Source organism: Pinus tabuliformis, chromosome X, assembly GCF_031772625.1.
Source record: "Pinus tabuliformis cultivar Carrire ecotype Pingquan chromosome X, CPIR1, whole genome shotgun sequence".
In the NCBI taxonomy this organism is placed as follows: Eukaryota; Viridiplantae; Streptophyta; class Pinopsida; order Pinales; family Pinaceae; genus Pinus; species Pinus tabuliformis.
The window spans coordinates 15755896-15772935 of NC_142308.1; the positions used below are offsets into that span (position 1 = coordinate 15755896).

General features: G+C 36.2%; 1 pseudogene; it reads right to left on the minus strand.

Annotated features, from left to right (window-relative positions):
• Positions 1-3146: 3146 nt before the first annotated feature.
• Positions 3147-3791, minus strand: LOC149138074 (pentatricopeptide repeat-containing protein At2g03880, mitochondrial pseudogene; annotated as a pseudogene).
• Between the last annotated feature and the right edge of the window lie 13249 nt (positions 3792-17040).

The window sequence follows — 17040 nt, forward strand, 5'->3', positions numbered from 1 at the left end:
AATGAAAGGTAAATTTCCATTTCTTTTTCTAATATATTTGGGTTTTGGTTCATTAATATATTTTATAACATGAAAGAAAAGCTTCTTAATTAAATAAAAAATAAACTATTTATATATCTTATGAATAATTTTTGTTGGGATTAAAAAAACTCTACAAACATTCTCACTTTTTTTTTATAATTTTAAAGTTATTAATTTTTATTTTATATTTTTCAATATTTTAAATAATTTATTATTATTAAAAATATATTTTTAAATATATAAATAAATTCACTTTTTTAAAAACTAATTGAATCTACTTGCTTTCTGTAAGTAGTTTTTACTTTCAAATATTTCTCCATAAATTTGAACTTTTAAATTTCAAGAATATTAAATTTACATAAAGTAACTAATTCACATTTCACATCTCAACTATATAAGAAAATATCACTTTGTTAAATTTTTTTTATAGGATTGATTAATTTTTTCACATATATCTTGAAAATAAACTAAGGGAAAGATAAGCACTAGTTTTTATTTTTTAGAAGGGTCCCCATTTATTTAGTTTTATTTCTAAAACTAAATAAAAAGGGGGGGCCATAACTCTTACTTCCTTTTACTTGCATCAATTTCCATTCAAAGATAGAGATACCATTGATACAATTTCAACATTTTCCATTTATTAATAGAAATTTAATTTCACTATATCTCTGTGTTTTGGTTATAAATATGTATCGTTCCCTTCATAAATTCGAATCATTACAATCAAGTGAAATCTCTTAATACTCGATGACTAATTTAATCACTCATTCCTAACTTGACCATCATGTGGACATCGTTAACCTTAATTACATGTGAAAACCCTTAAGACAAGATGTATTTCTTAGGATTCTAAATAGGGTGCAAGTGATGATGGTGAATGTGGTACAAGGGAAATGATGTTTCAAGAGCTAGAGATTATTTTTCTTTTTCTCTTTTTATATGCTTAGTTCTTTCTTTCCTTCTTTTTAATCTGAGAATGGGGCTGGGAGAACCTGGGTTTTATAGCAAGGCAGCATGTCTCATGTGCATAATGTGACTTTAGTTGCTTCTACCTCGAGCATTTTTTTTAGCTCTTTGATTTTTATTTAGACATTCTCATACCTAATAATTTTCCTTTTTATTTTGAACCTTGCTACAATACATATGATAACTCAAGCATGGAAGGAGAAGTGATGATAATGCATGAAAATGTTGATGAAGTGATGGGGTGTGCAAAATGAGTAGGGAAAATGATGTAAAACACCTACCTTGGTTTCTAGTAGTTCAACTTGATTCATAAGGTGATACATTATCTAGAGATAACTTATGAACAAACCATGGTACAACATGGTAAAAGACAAGAATTTAAAGTGTTACGAGCCAGTATAGAATATACCAATGATTACCATATATCACAACCCACATCCAAAAAGCAACATCATCATGTGTGAGAGGACGAACATAGAGTGCATCACAGTTTGGTATAATCTCTCTCTCCCAAACACCTGACATCACAAGGGTCAGCTAAGTATGTTAAAAACATCTCTAGAAAATGTCCATGGAAATTCCATAGATCTCATTTATGGAACTGCTGGTTCTGATACAAAACACAAGTGAATTGATTCTCTAGCTACCCCGGCAAGTCAAAGGATAACAGGAACAAAGCAATAAAGAAAAAAAAGATGACTTGGAGAACTTGGGAGTCAGACATGGACAACAATATTAGCAGGACGATACTTGGGAGTCAGACATGGACAACAATATTAGCAGGACGATACTTGGGAGTCAGACATGGACAACAATATTAGCAGGACGATACTTGGGAGTCAAACATGGACAACAATATTAGCAGGATGATAAACATCATTGATGATATTTCAAGATTTGCCAATTATATTCAACAATGCAACCAATCATTGAATCTGGTTATTGCTGAAATGGCAATTTCTTTGAAAGTTACATTTCATTCCTCACTCATCCAAATAGGGAGACTTCTAAGTCCACCAAACAGCATGTTAGCAAGACAAGACTATTGCCAAGATGTAATATCAAGGTCACTCCTTTTCTTGTCATTCTAATCTCATCAAAGACACTAACTTTTGAGGGCTCTCCAAACTATTCAGAATAAACAATTTATTCTAGTATAATCAACAATGTATTTGGTTTAGCTCGTAATGCTAAATGTATCATTGAGCTGGATCTGAAACTCCCCAGCTTGCATGCTGGCCAGTAAATGTATTCATGTAACTTTGCCACTTCCATGATTACCATGGACAATCTTTCAAAGACCAAGGGGAGAAAACGAGTGCTAGGAAACTTCTCCAAGGTTTAATCAACAATGTATTTGGTTTAGCTCGTAATGCTAAATGTATCATTGAGCTGGATCTAAAACTCCCCAGCTTGCATGTTGGGCCAGTAAATGTATTCATGTAACTTTGCCACTTCCATGATTACCATGGACAATATTTTAAAGACCAAGGGGAGAGAACGAGTGCTAGGAAACTTCTCCAAGGTTTAACATATGTTGATTGCAGTATTGATGAATTTCTTGTTGTAGTTACCCTAGAGGAGATTCAAAGCACACTCGTAGCAAGCACCATGTGATTAGATATTTTTGGATCTATATTTATTCCTTTGCCACGACAAGGAATAGACATTTTGTCCCTCATAAGTCGGCCACCTCAGAAGTTGCATGATACAGTTAGGGCATGTAATCTCAGTGATAAGTCTGAGGCGAATTAAATAAAAGAATGGTATTTGAGCCTGGTAGCAATTTAACAAGGTATCCATGACTCGACGTCTTGCAGAGTGAATGAGAAGGTTGTTGACTAGAGTTGAATTATTTGACAGTTATGATAACAATTTCATTGGTTTGATTAAAACACGTTGAGTGAAAATGCTTGCTCCTTGTCTTAAGAATGAAGCTTATCTTTATGTTTTGAACAATGCAAGGTGGGTAGAGGGAATTCATATCTCTAGTTTTGCAGACCACTTGGGCTTTTGATTGAGGGAAGTATGGAAGTCGTTTGCTATATAAATTAAAGTCTGCTCCTCATTTTTGCATACAGCCTTGAAAACTAGATCAGAACATACCCTGTTCACTTCATCTCTGAAAACAATCTCTATAACCTCTTTGGTCATGTATGTCACCTCTCACCCAGAAGGAAGGCATGCACCTGTTTGTTGACCTCAATCCAACTGCATCCAGGAGTTTTTTTGACTCCTCTGACTTTCATTATTTTTCTAACCTTTTCAAAGTCACGCCATCTACCAGCCATAGCATATATGTTTGAGAGAAGCACATAAGGTGAAGCATCTCTCACATCCAACTCAAAAAGGTGTTTTGCCACGGATTCTCCTAACTCTATATTGTTATGTATTCTGCAGGCTCTAAGCAAACACATCCAAACAGATGCATCGGGTTTGATTGGCATTTTATTGATAAAGCCTTCTGCTTCATCTAGCTGCCCAACACGGCTAATCAGGTCAACCATGCAGCAGTAGTGCTCCATCGCAGGTATGATGTGATAATAGTCCCTCATGCAATTGAAGTATTGAAGGCCCTCATAGACTAGGCCTGCATGACAGCAGGCAGACAAAACACAAACCATTGTGATATGGTTTGGTTTTACATCACAGGGTTTCATTTTTTCAAAGAGTGTGATGGCTTCACTTACATAGCCATGCATGGCATATCCTGCAATCATGGCCGTCCAACAGACAACATCTCGATGTCGCATCATGTCAAACAGGTCGCGTGCATTGTCTAAGCTACCACATTTTTCATACATGTCTAATAGGGCAGTGACCACAATGACATCCAGCTGAAATCCATTTCTAATTATTTGTTCATGGATTTCTACACCACATAATGTTTAAGGGAGTACAAATTCTTATGAAATTCCACCAAATACGTAGGGAGAAATTGAATTTTATATGAATACAATAAGGAGTTGTCTAACAAGGTAGAGGAATTGCTTAGACGGCCAAAAGTGATTGGAATTTGGGCAAAAAAATTCAAAAAATCTTGTAAAAGCAGTGTTTGAATTATGTTTTTGATGGTCGAAATGGATTCAGCGCATCAAAAACGTATAGGACACCTAAAATTTTGAAGTTTAACAACCATAACTTGGATTTACAAAAATATTGGCCAGATTTTCTCTAAATATGACCAGAATTTCCAAAAGGTTCCGAACAACTCCTCCGCCTCGTTAAACTATAGGATAATGCTAAACACTGAAATTATACTGGAAAGATATCAACCAATACTGTGTGAGAGCAGTTGAATTTTATATAAATATAATAATAATAAACACAAATAAAATTCTTAAAACTGTAAATCTGGACAAATAGAAAACACTGCTGCCCCCACATTGCAAGTGCCAAAACCAAAACCAGTCTAATCCAATTTCTCCAGGTTCTCCCAAATAAATCAATAACTGCAAATCTGGACAAAGAAAACACTGCTGGCCAACAGCAGATCATGGTTATGCGGATTCTGAGAAACCTCAGAGCAAGAGATGAGTTTCAAGGATGTTTTGAGACAGAACCTAAGTCATCGTACTCCCGGAATATACTCATTGGCAATATTTATCAAATTAGAAGATATAATCAATTAAATGCAAACATCGTTAAAAGATATAATCAATTAAATGCAAATATCATTCGCAGTGCAAAATGGAGTTTGACCATTTTGGAATCTTGGAGAGGAAAACCAATGTTTCTTTCACAGCAATACATAAATTTATTATCAGAATCATGACAGCGATGACTATAAATTATAAATGAATGAATTATCTTACAAGAAAGTACAGTGAAATCTGAACATTCTCTTTATCACACATGTATGTATGCGTTTCTGATAAAATCCCCTATTCTCCTTGGTGCAATCGACAATGGCACCCAACAAAATTACCATAGTCCGTCAAGTAAATGCTTACCTCTGAGGGAGACATCATATTTGCAAGGCTTACGGCGTTGCTCAATCCCTTCTTCTTTGCCCTTAGATTCAATGTCTACGTTACAGGAATAATCTGAGAGAATGGCCGCTGTATTGGGAGAAAATGGTCGCCCAACCGTGATTCCACTACCGGATACCACAACCGAGAAACCCATTCTGGAGCAAGTACCAACACTATGCACCGTATACGCCCTCCAACTCAATCTTTTAACATCTTCACTTTACAGCAGGATCTCAGGAATTTCTCCTCAAAAGCCCTTCGACGCCGGCCATCCATATTCAACAGTGAATTTGGAAGGCCGGGTTCTCTCGTTTTCTGTGGAACGAGGGATCTATGTTGCCGCCTCAGCATGGATGCAGATGATCTAATTTAAAAAACCAAGGAAACCGCCTCAGCATGGATTCAAAGGATTTAATTAAAAAACCAAGAAACATGGATTCAGAGGATTTAATTTTAAAAACCAAGAAACCGCCTCACCATTGATGCAGAGGATCAGATACTCTGGCACAGCGAGGCGCTCTGGCTTGCTGTTCCCGATACTGTCCACGTCCTGGAAGATCTTCTCAATTGCACTAAAGGAGAAGTCCATATTATTGCAGGATCGAACGAACAGTCGCAGTTAGTGCAGGATCGAACGAACAGTCGCAGTTAGTGCAGGATCGAACGAACAGTCAATTCAAATCAACGGATAAGGATTACCTAATCGTCTAACACTAAAATCCAATGGCACATATTTTGACATGAAAGCAATTTGGGGAGTTAATCTCAGAGGGAAACGCCTTACGGCGTAATTAAACTCACACCATACATTTGGAAAAGTTCCACACATACGACCCTAAATGTCAAACCATATAACAATACATACCTCTTTATGTTAGCAGGCTATGTTGTTCGTTTATGCAATGTGTTGGGCTTTACTAACCTTTGAAGCTATGGTTTCGGTATCAATGTGGTATATGTATTTCAACCACCCTTAGAGAAACTTCTTAAACTTGTCATAATCTCCTTATTCCATGTGTTTCGCTAAAATGGATCCCTGGAGATATCTGCAAACCTTAACATAAACGATAGGGATTTGATCATATCTGATCAACAGTTCTCATGTAATTAGGGTTCCTGTGTTCACCAATGACTACTTTCCCATCCATAATTTTCATTGGTTTTTCGTTTATTTCGTTTGGTCGCCGCTAGAGTTTCGTGGCTCTGCAACTTAGTTTCATATCAAAGTTTTTTTTGTTGATTTTGGTATTCGATAGTGCATAAACACTATTATTAAGCTATTTCCTTTTGGTATTTTTAAACCAGTGGTCCACATGTTATAACGATGTACCTATTTCAATTTTCATGTTATAACGATGTAAATTTTCATTCCTTATTACGATTTCATAATTTACAATGATAAATTTGTTTTCTTCATTGTTCTTGCTAATTTAATCGAAACATATTTCATTATATACTCCTGTAACTAAGTTAATTCATGATATTTGGGGTTTTTGCAAGGAAATCCTTCCTATATACTAATGGATATGGAGAATTTGTTTAGTCCTTTCAATTATTAGATGTTGGTTACACGTGGGCAAAGTGAATTCAAGCGATGAGTTGAACTACGCACTGGTAATTACTAATAAACCCTTTGCATCATAACTTATTCTCTCCAATTTAAAAGGTTACAAAGCCCTTCATTATTTTCAAGGGTTGCTCTTTTAATTAGTTTGAATTTCCTATTTTATATGTGTGTGTCTCTGAATCTTTTGTCTCCTAAATCCTTTTGTACGGTGATAAACATATTTTCCCTCTTGGGGTACCTTTCGATAGCAAAAGCCCTACCCTGTGATAAATATTAATGGAAAACTTTTGAGGGTTTTAATTTTAAATTCTATTTAGGTATTATTTGTCAATTTTTTATTCTTATGACCATATACATGTTTCAGTTATTTTTATTGCAATGGGGTGTAATTCTTTTGACATATATGTATATATTGGGTTTGCACGTGTGAAACAAACCCAACCCTTCAAGAAAATAATGATGGGGTGAAAGGATTTCCAATACAAACCCTTTTTTTGTCATTATTTGTTAGGGTTTTATCTTACATTTATTCACATGCCTCGGTCTTGTTCTTTTATAATATATGTATTGTGTTTCAAGTTGTAAAATGAACTCGGTTTGATTTAATGGTCGACCAGACTATTCATATACTCTATCGTGCTTTGGAATACATATCTTTGCATGTAACATATCTTTGTTTGGTTGTATTTGGGGTTTCTCTTCACAGCATGGTCTATATTCAGACTTTTATCACCAATATTATGTGCCTTTACGACTTAGTTGAACTGTTATTCCACTTGTTTTTAAATTGAATAGATAATTTAGCATTCTTTTCCTATAAGGTATTTATTCTCTGCTCCTTTGTTTTATTTTAACAAAGCACCTTCTCTTTCTTTGTTCTTCATTATTCTCCAATGCTTCTTATTTATTTATTTTTCATATCTTTATGATATAAAATTTCTTCCTGAATGGAAGTGATTTATCATGCCTATCAGTGCTTCTTGTAATTATAATGTTCTCTTTGAGGCCATATGTGCCTCTCATCGAGTTTTTTTTCTTTTTAATTTACAATGTTATGAAGATATGAGTAATGTATTATAGACAATGATCTATGTTGTAATTTGAAAAAGAATATATATTTATATAATACTATTTTTATTCTCCATTTATGCTCTTATCATCTTTTGTATCAATTTTAGCTGAACATATGAAGTTGTTTTAATATTTTTCCAATCATGTTTAAAGAAAAAGTACATGTATATGTAGTTGCTTTCCATGCATGCTTTTATGTTATAAATCTAGCAAGCAAGGCAAAATTTGACTTGTGCCTCAGTCAAGTTTAGTAATTCAATTTTCCACATCAACGGGATGACTTGGATTACAGTTAACTTGTGTGACATGGCCCTTGTCTACTAGTTTACTCAGTAAATTCGAGTTATAGGCTAGAAGTAGAGTTGTGCATGTAGTGATTGCTAAAATTTAGCAATCTAGTTCAGTTATTTTCAGTTTGACTCAGTTAACTGAGCTCAAGTAACTAGTTGAGTTAATTGAAGGTTAGTTGAGTAGTAGAACTATTGTTAACTCAGTGATCTCTCAGTTAAACTAGTCAATCAACTAAAAATAGCCCAGACATGCATGGAATTTGAATTTCCTAGTTAGAGTGGAGGAAAAGGAACATTGTAATTATCAATTGTATACCAATTGAGTGTATTGGCTTGGTAATTAAGTAGGTGAATCATTCCTTGGGAATTGTGCAAGAAAATAGGATAAAAATCCTATCTTTTAGGAGCTAATTTCCTCAAGGATTGCGTAAGGAAATAGGAGAAAGTTGGGGCCTTGAATTGGCTAAGTGTTGGTCAGAGCAAGACAGTCAACAGGAGAACATGTTTACAGTGCAGGGTGTGCTTCAGGATCGAAGCAAGACATTGTAATAGTTTCACATTCTCATATGATTAATGAAAAGTAGCAGAGAGGTTTTTCCCAATTGGGTTCCCCAGTAAATTATTGTGTTCTTATGGTGTTTTAATGGTTGCATGTCATTGCATGAATTTCTAAATTGTGATTTCCATTCTATAGAATAGTAGAGGAAAATTTTGATCTCCTGATTTCAGTTTGATTTCATCAATAGTAGAAAATTTCTATTAATTTCTACATGGTTTCAAAGCATAAATCATACTAAAAACTAGTCTATAGAGCCTCTTCTTCAGATATTTCAATTTGTAGATTCAGTGAAGCGGTTTTCTTCTATTCGGGAAAATGTCTTTCAATGGATTGAGATTGGAGTATTCCCTTGAGGGAACCTCAAATTTCATAGCCTAGAAGGATAGGATGGAAACAATGCTTGATGATAATGGTGTGTTGGAGTACACCAAAATTGACATTCCAAAGCCAGCAGTATCAGATGCACAACAATTAGCCCAGTGGAAGAAGGATATCACAAAATCCAGGAGGATCATCCTGGAGGGTGTGAGAGACCACATATTCTCTGATTTATAATGCAAGGAGACTCCATTTGTTATGTGGAATACCTCACTAAGTTATTCAGAAATAGTAGTGATGCCAGGAAATTTGCATTGAGGGACAAGCTCAAAAACATCTACATGCAGAAAGGAGAAACCATTCCACATTACCTCTCCAGGTTCACTCAGTGTCGAGATGAGCTTGGAGGAGTTGGAGAAAATATTCCCTATTTAGAACTAGTGAACCTAGCTCTCCTAGGCCTTCCAAATCCTGGCACAGCTACCAAGACTTTGTAAATGGAAGGGACAAATTACCAAACTAGGAGAGATTATGGTCCAATCTGGTGCAAGAAGAAATTCGACGGAACACTAGATATGGAGTAACATCCAAATCTGAGGAGGAAGATAATTTTTCCTTGGTGGGGAAGGGAAATAAAGGCAAGGGCAAGAAGGCCCAAAGTAAACCAAAGACCACCCAAAACAATGGCAAGAAGAAGGAATTAAGAAGGATAAAATGTTTTCACTGCCATGAGTCTGGGAACTATGCAAAAAAGTGTCTACGCAAGAAGTCTAACAAGAATCCTTCAAAAGGAGCAAGAGGTGAAGCACTTTCCTCACAATTCGAATTAGACTTCACCTTGATTGCATGCATGGTGAGCACTGTAATGGGGAGTGTGTGGTATCTAGATTCAGGTGCCTCATTCCATATGACAGGATGCAAATAATTCTTCAATAGCATAGAAGAGAAGGATCTCCAAATGCACATAGAATGTGGGGATGATGGGTGGTACAATAACAAAGGAATTGCTATCGTAACTTTTAAGAGGGAGTCGAGCTCCCATCTTCATCTATAAGATGTCATGTATGTACCTAGGATGAAAAAGAACCTAATCTGTGTAGTTGTATTGGAGGATTATGGCTATGTTGTTTTTTTCAGTAAGGAGAAAGCCTTTCCAATACATGTAGCTACTGAGTAGCTGAAACAGATTGGAGATTGAGTGACAATATCTACAAACTTGAGGTGGAAGTCTGTACTGCACTGAGTAGCAAGGAAGGAGAAGTGCAGAGTCAAGATGTTGGAGAACTTTGGCATAGGTGAATGGGACACTTATACCATGGGGCCTTAAAAATAATGCAGCAGATTACCATCGGTCTCCCAAAATGTACCCTTGCCATCGTGATGTCTACAAGGGATGAAAAGTGGGGAAATATGTCAAATCCACCTTCCAGCGTTGAGATAGCGGAGCTGGAGAAATCTTGGAGTGAGCCCACTGTGATGTATGTGGAGCATTTTCTACATCCTCTACAACAAAACACAGGTATTATGTTATTTTTGTTGATGATTTTTCAAGAAAATGATGGATTTTCTTCATGTGGAAGAAGGATGAATTTTTCTCAAAATTTGTTGAATTCAAAACATTGGTTGAAAAGGAGACTGGTTAGAAATTGAAAGCCCTTAGAAGTGATAATGGAGGAGAATATGTTTCTAGCACCTTCAAGGAATTTTGTGCCAAAGAGGGTATTAGAAGAGAATTGATAGCACCCCATAACCCACGGTAGAATGGGGTAGCTGAAAGGAAGAACAGATGCATAGTGGGAGCAACAAGAGCTATGTTACATTATTAGGGGATTCCATTACATCTATGGGTAGAATCATGCAACACTGTAGTTTATTTGCAGAATAAGAGCCTTTATATAATACTTGGCATGATCACACCTGAAGAAGCTTTCTCTGGGAGGAAGCCAAATTTATCTCATTTAAAATTTTTGGAGCTATTGTGTATTGTCATGTCTCCAAGGATAGAAGGAAGAAACTTGAGCCTACAACTAAGATGGGAGTCTTTGTAGGGCACACATAGACACCACATAACTATAGGGTGTATTTTCCCTCACTAAGGGTGACAGTAGTGAGGAGATATGTAAAATTTGATGAGGAGAAGACTATGAGATGTTCTTTAGAGCCAGAGCTAAGTATCCCACTGGAGGAGAAGATTTTAGTTCCTAAGGAGGAGCCTCAGACAAAGCTTCAAGAGTTTTTGGAGTAGCCACATGTAGAGGAGCAGATAGGAGGTCGAGTGGAGGCACCCACTCAACCAAAATATTCCAAAGAAGGAAGGAAGAGAACCAGAGAAGTTGATAGATTGGTATAGGATGCACAAGATCATGTAGGAGCTCTGAAATCTCAGCACAGGAAAAGGAGGTCACCATATAGGTACACTAGATATATGGCTCTCATGACAGAACTCATTGAGATAGAGCCTTCTTCATTTGAGGAAGTAGTTTCTCAACCAGTGTGGGTTGATGCCATGGTGAAGGAGTATGACTCCATCATGAAGAATAGTGTATGGGAGGTGGTGTCAACACCAAATAACAAGTCAGTGGTCAATTCCAGATAGATCTACAAAGTGAAGCATGCAGGTGATAGGAGCATCGAGAAGTACAAGGCTAGATTTGTGGCCAAAGGCTTCTCTCAGGTAGAGGGAGTGGACCATAAGGAAACATTTGCACCAGTGGCAATATATTCCTCAATCAAAACCATTTTATCATTAGTTGCATAGATGGGGTGGAAGATCCACCAGATGGATGTGAATATCTCCTTTCTCAAGGGTGTTGTTGAGGAAGAAATTTACATAGAGTGGCTAGAAGGATTTGAGGCTTATGATAGGGAGACACATGTGTGTAGACTCGGGAGAGCCTTGTATGCTCTCAAAAAGGCACCCTGATGGTACACCTTGATCGACACGTATCTTAGTTGATTGGGCTTCACCAAAAGTGAAGCAAATTCCAACCTTTATCACATTGTGGTAGATGGCAAGTTACTTATCTTAGTTTTGTAAGTTGATGCCTTGATACTTACTGGGGATGAGAAGTTGATCTGCTCTTGCAAGGAGGACCTTGTGAGAGAATTTAAGTTAAGATGAAAGACATGGGCTTGATGCATTACTTCCTTGGGATAGAAGTATGGCATGGTGATGGTGATTTGTTTGTGAGTTAGGGGAAGTATGCCTCTAAAATACTTCATAGATTTCACATGGAGAACTGCAAGCCTATGGACACACCTCTAGCTACAAAATGGAGGAATGAGAGTGCTTCTTCAAGAGAGGCAATAGATGCTACCATTTATAGAGAACTTGTGGGAACCTTGTTGTATCTGGTGAACTAAAGTCCGAACATATGCTATGTAGTTAATCAATTGAGTCAAGCCATGTTGAAGCCTACCAAGTTGTATTCGAAGGAAACAAAGCATGTGTTGAGGTACCTCAGAGGCACAACCGAGTATGGATTATGGTACGGGAGGACAGATGGAGTGAAGATCCAAGGCTTCATTAATTCATATTGGGCAAGGAGTCCATCAGACAGGACAAGTACTTCAGGTGTTATCTTCAGTGTTGGGTATACACCTATTTCCTGGTATAGCAAGAAACAGAGGTATGTGGCACTCATCTCAGCAGAGGTTGAATACATGGTTGCAATTCAAGCAGGATGTGAGGCCATTTGGATGAGGAAAATACTTGTGGGTATTTTCAGTCAGGAGATGGATCCGACAATGATTTATTGTGATAATCAGAGTTGTGTCAAAATCTATGAGAATCCAGTATTTCATGACAGGTTCAAGCACATTGATATAAGGTACCATCACTTATGGGATTATGTGTCAATGAGAATTATAATGCTATAGTACATTCCAACTGAGGAGAGGGATGTAAATACCTTGACAAAGGCATTATCAAGAGGAAAATTTGAATTCCACAGGTGTAGGATAAGGGTGGTACAAAATCCATTTCTTGCTAAGAGGGAGAGTTAGAAATGTAGCAAGAAAGGCTAAAATTGACTTGTGCCTTGGTCAAATTTAGTAATTTGATTTTCCACATCAGGAGGATGACTTAGATTGAAGTTAACTTGTGTGACATGGCCCTTGTCTACTAGTTTACTTAGTAAATTTGAGTTATAGGCTAGAAGTAGAGTTGTGCATGTAGTGATTACTAAAATTTAGCAATCTAGTTCAATTATTTTCAGTTTGACTCAGTGAATTGAACTCAAGTAACTAGTTGAGTCAGTTGAAGGTCAATTGAGTAGTAGAATTGTTTTTAACTCTGTGATCTCTTAGTTAAATTAGTCAATCGGCTAAAAATAGCCCAAACATGAATGGAATTTGAATTGCCTAGCTGGAGTGGAGGAAAAGGAACATTGTAATTATTAATTGTATAATAGTTGAGTGCATAGGCTTGGTAATTCAGTAGGTGAATCATTCCTTGGGAATTGTGCAAGCAAATAGAGAAAATTCCTATCTCTTAGGAGCTAATTTCCTCTAGGATTGTGCAAGGAAATGGGAGCAAGTTGGGGCCTTGAATTGGCTAAGGGTTTGCCAAAGCAAGAAAGTCAACAAGAGAACATGTTTACAATGCAGTGTGTGCTTTAGGATCGAAGCAAGTTCTTGTAATAGTTTCTCATTCTCATCTCATTAATGAAAAGCAACAGACGAGTTTTTGTTGTGAAAAATACTGGGGGGGGTGAATCATTATTTTAAAAACTCACTTAAACTTTTCTTTTCTTATTCAGATTTATGTACGTGACTATAATAAAGGAAACTTGTGTATGTACTCGACTGTTATGCAGAAAGCTAGTTTATATCCAGTTAACTAATTTTTCAGTTAAGTCGGCATCTATTTAACTTGAACCAATGTACCAATTTTTCATTAGGAATTAATTAAACAGTAACCATGTGCAGTAAAAATAAAATAAACCATCACACATAAGCAACACATCAACACACATGAACACAAGGATTTTTAGGTGGAAACCCAATGTGGGAGAAAACCATAATTGTTTTCATCTTTGTCTTCATCTTTTATTATAATGAAAAACTTCTTTCAATATTGTACTGGCGCAGACTCATACCAACACGTAGGCACCCACCTGCAGAAGGCTACAACCTTCTCTCATTCTCTAGCACCCACTGGAAGGGAACTCCAACCCCCTTATCTCATTTACCGCCACCCACCGGAAGGGAGCTCCTACCCCTTAATCTAATTTACAAGCTACCACTGTAAGGAAGCTTCAACTCCCTTACTGAAGGATCCAACCCTTAGCACTTTTGTGGACCACGTTTCATAATTTTTATACTGGAACCACCTAACTTAAAACATCACAACCTGTAGGCCACCTTTCATCAAATTTTCAGACTAGACCCACTACCATCATTTAAGCCCAATATCAAATAACAAACTGAAACCAATCACTGTATCAAATCACTGAACCAACTTAATCATCAAATCATTAAATAAACCAATTATCAAATCTCAAACAACCAAAGCAGCTAGATCATCTCAAATCATTGTATACTCTTCATCAAAATGTCAGACTACTTATTGTTCATCACAAGAACCGGATCATATTAGTGCAAACCCTATCTAAACATGTGTCATAATATATACGCTACTATTGTAAGGCATACTTGTGTATATATGTGACTTCTCTGCAGATAACCCGCGTATAGATCTCAAAATACTGAACCCTGAAACTGAATCACTACACTACTGAAATCAATCACTAAAACACATATTGACCTTGTCACAGATCTATAAACCAAATACAGATCATCTTATAGTGGAATATTATTATTCAACATTTCATAACATAATTAGTTCAACTTCAACCAATACTATCAAACACAAATCATCATGAAAGACTTCATCAATAGACATTAACAAACACAACAAGACTGATCATACATCATATACAAAAAAACCTTAGCATATGTACACAACCCTTATAAGACACTTATGTGTATGTATTGGCCTTTCAATAAGCATACTCGCATACAGATCTGTCCATACTGCAAAATTGATATGCGACTACCCATAAGCAGAATCACATATGTACACAATCTTTCTGAAGAAAACATGTGTACATGTATGTAACTATTGAATCATACCTTCGCTACACAACATAACATCAATTAAACCCAAGTCTCGACATACACTGCAGAAGACACACATAATGACATCATCACCACAGATATATCAACCCATAAGTAGATTATTCAATGTGTAGTAATTTCAGATCTATAATATTTGATCCATCATCACACTCCCTGGTACACACTTATTTCAGATCAAACAATTCATCAATAACCCATACCATACATAGCAAAAAACACTTTCATCTCCATCTTCTTATGTAGCTTAGGCCTTAGCCAATACCATGGGTCAAACCCTTAGTTATGTTGATGGTATTCTTTGACAGATCAAATATTCATTGTCGCACTCATTACTATGGTCCAATACCATGGTAAATACCCCTGGTATTTAGAATACCATGGTGCGGAAACTGTACGCAACTTTTCTTCACTATAGCTGCATATGTACATGGGTTTGCTTCACAAAACCTGTGTATACTTCCTCAAACTTCATCTTTATCATTCCTCTATCTCTGAAATGTTATTCCTTTGTCCAATGTTTTTTTCACATCTGTACTGGCATGAATAATCATCCTTCTACCATTATTTTTATATCTTTATTAAGTAGGTTGCCATCAAGGACAACACATTTGTCATAATGCCAACAATCTCCCCCTTTGGACTTGATGGAAACCACTTTGGTGTTTGGTCACCACCACTTGTAGATACATGTAAACACATATGTAGATATACCAAGTTTCTCTCCCAAGTCACCAAGCATTCTCCAAACACCAAGCTTCTCTCCCCCTTTGACATTAAGGGAAAAGGGCTGACCAATGTTGAATGAAGATTTCTCTCCCTTTGTTGACATAAGTGATGTAGATCTGATTTGTTGAGTATGAACACTGAATACTGACCATGCTCCCCCTGAGCACATATTGAATTTTCTGAATATATGCAAAGAAGTACATGAGTTTATGACTCAACTAGACATGACCTTTCCTATCACCAATGACTCATGCTTACATTGATCACCCAATACAATGGGGTTACATCTTTGACTCAACATTATATCACATGCCCAAAATGATGGGATTACATGACTCGACCATAATAGTCCATACATGACTGAATTTTACAATGATTTATAACATATGTCCTTACATGACCTTTACATCAAGAGACAAATATGGCATTTATAACCAAGTCCAAAGACATCAATAAGGCCATGATAGCCATCAACAATCATCATACACCATATAGGATCTGTGAACAAGTATGCAACATCAACAACATAAGATTTTTTATAGAGATCTGTTGTAAACTCATCCTCTTGACCTCATCAAGGTCAACTTGTTATTTCCCTTAGTAGGAAGAGCCTCAATACATGTCCATCAAAGACATATGGATCATTTGTAGCATAGCAACATATCCTTTCATGCATCAATCAACATAACTGAGAACCAAGCATATCACAATAGGGAAAAGTATCATCATTCCTCACCATCATCAATATGTGACTAAATATGCCATGTCTCCAAGTATCATTTAGTAAATGTAGCACTAATATATTAATAACCATGTCTTCATGAAAACTTGAAGTAACATCACTTTATTGGCCCATTTTCTTCATGCAAGAAGAACTATCACACCAATACCACTTCATCAACATGCAACTTAAGTAATCATCCATAAGATCCTTATATGTAATTCACCCATCAATGATATCCCATGACATAGAGATAGTAGTATGTATCTAGCTTCTCATCAATGAGAAGTCATTAATAGCAAACCATGAGCTCACCATCATTTATCAAACTTTGTTAGTAACCCATCTCATTGATACCATCAAGAGAAACAATCCTCAAACAATATACCATGTGCAACATATCATGTGAGAACCAAGCACTATAGAAATCATCATCCATAATTGTACCATATGCAACTTATGCATCTTTGAAGGCATAATGACAACAACATAAAAGTAATGAGTAACACTCATCATCATCAAATAATGAGGTTGTATAATCAAACTCTATTTGTCTCTTTGAACTTATGAATATCAACATGTAAGCAACATAGCATATGTACCATATGCATTATCAAAAGAATCTTCTATCAACATAAATCTAATCAATACCATCATAACAACTATGTGGCTCAAGTCATGATCAT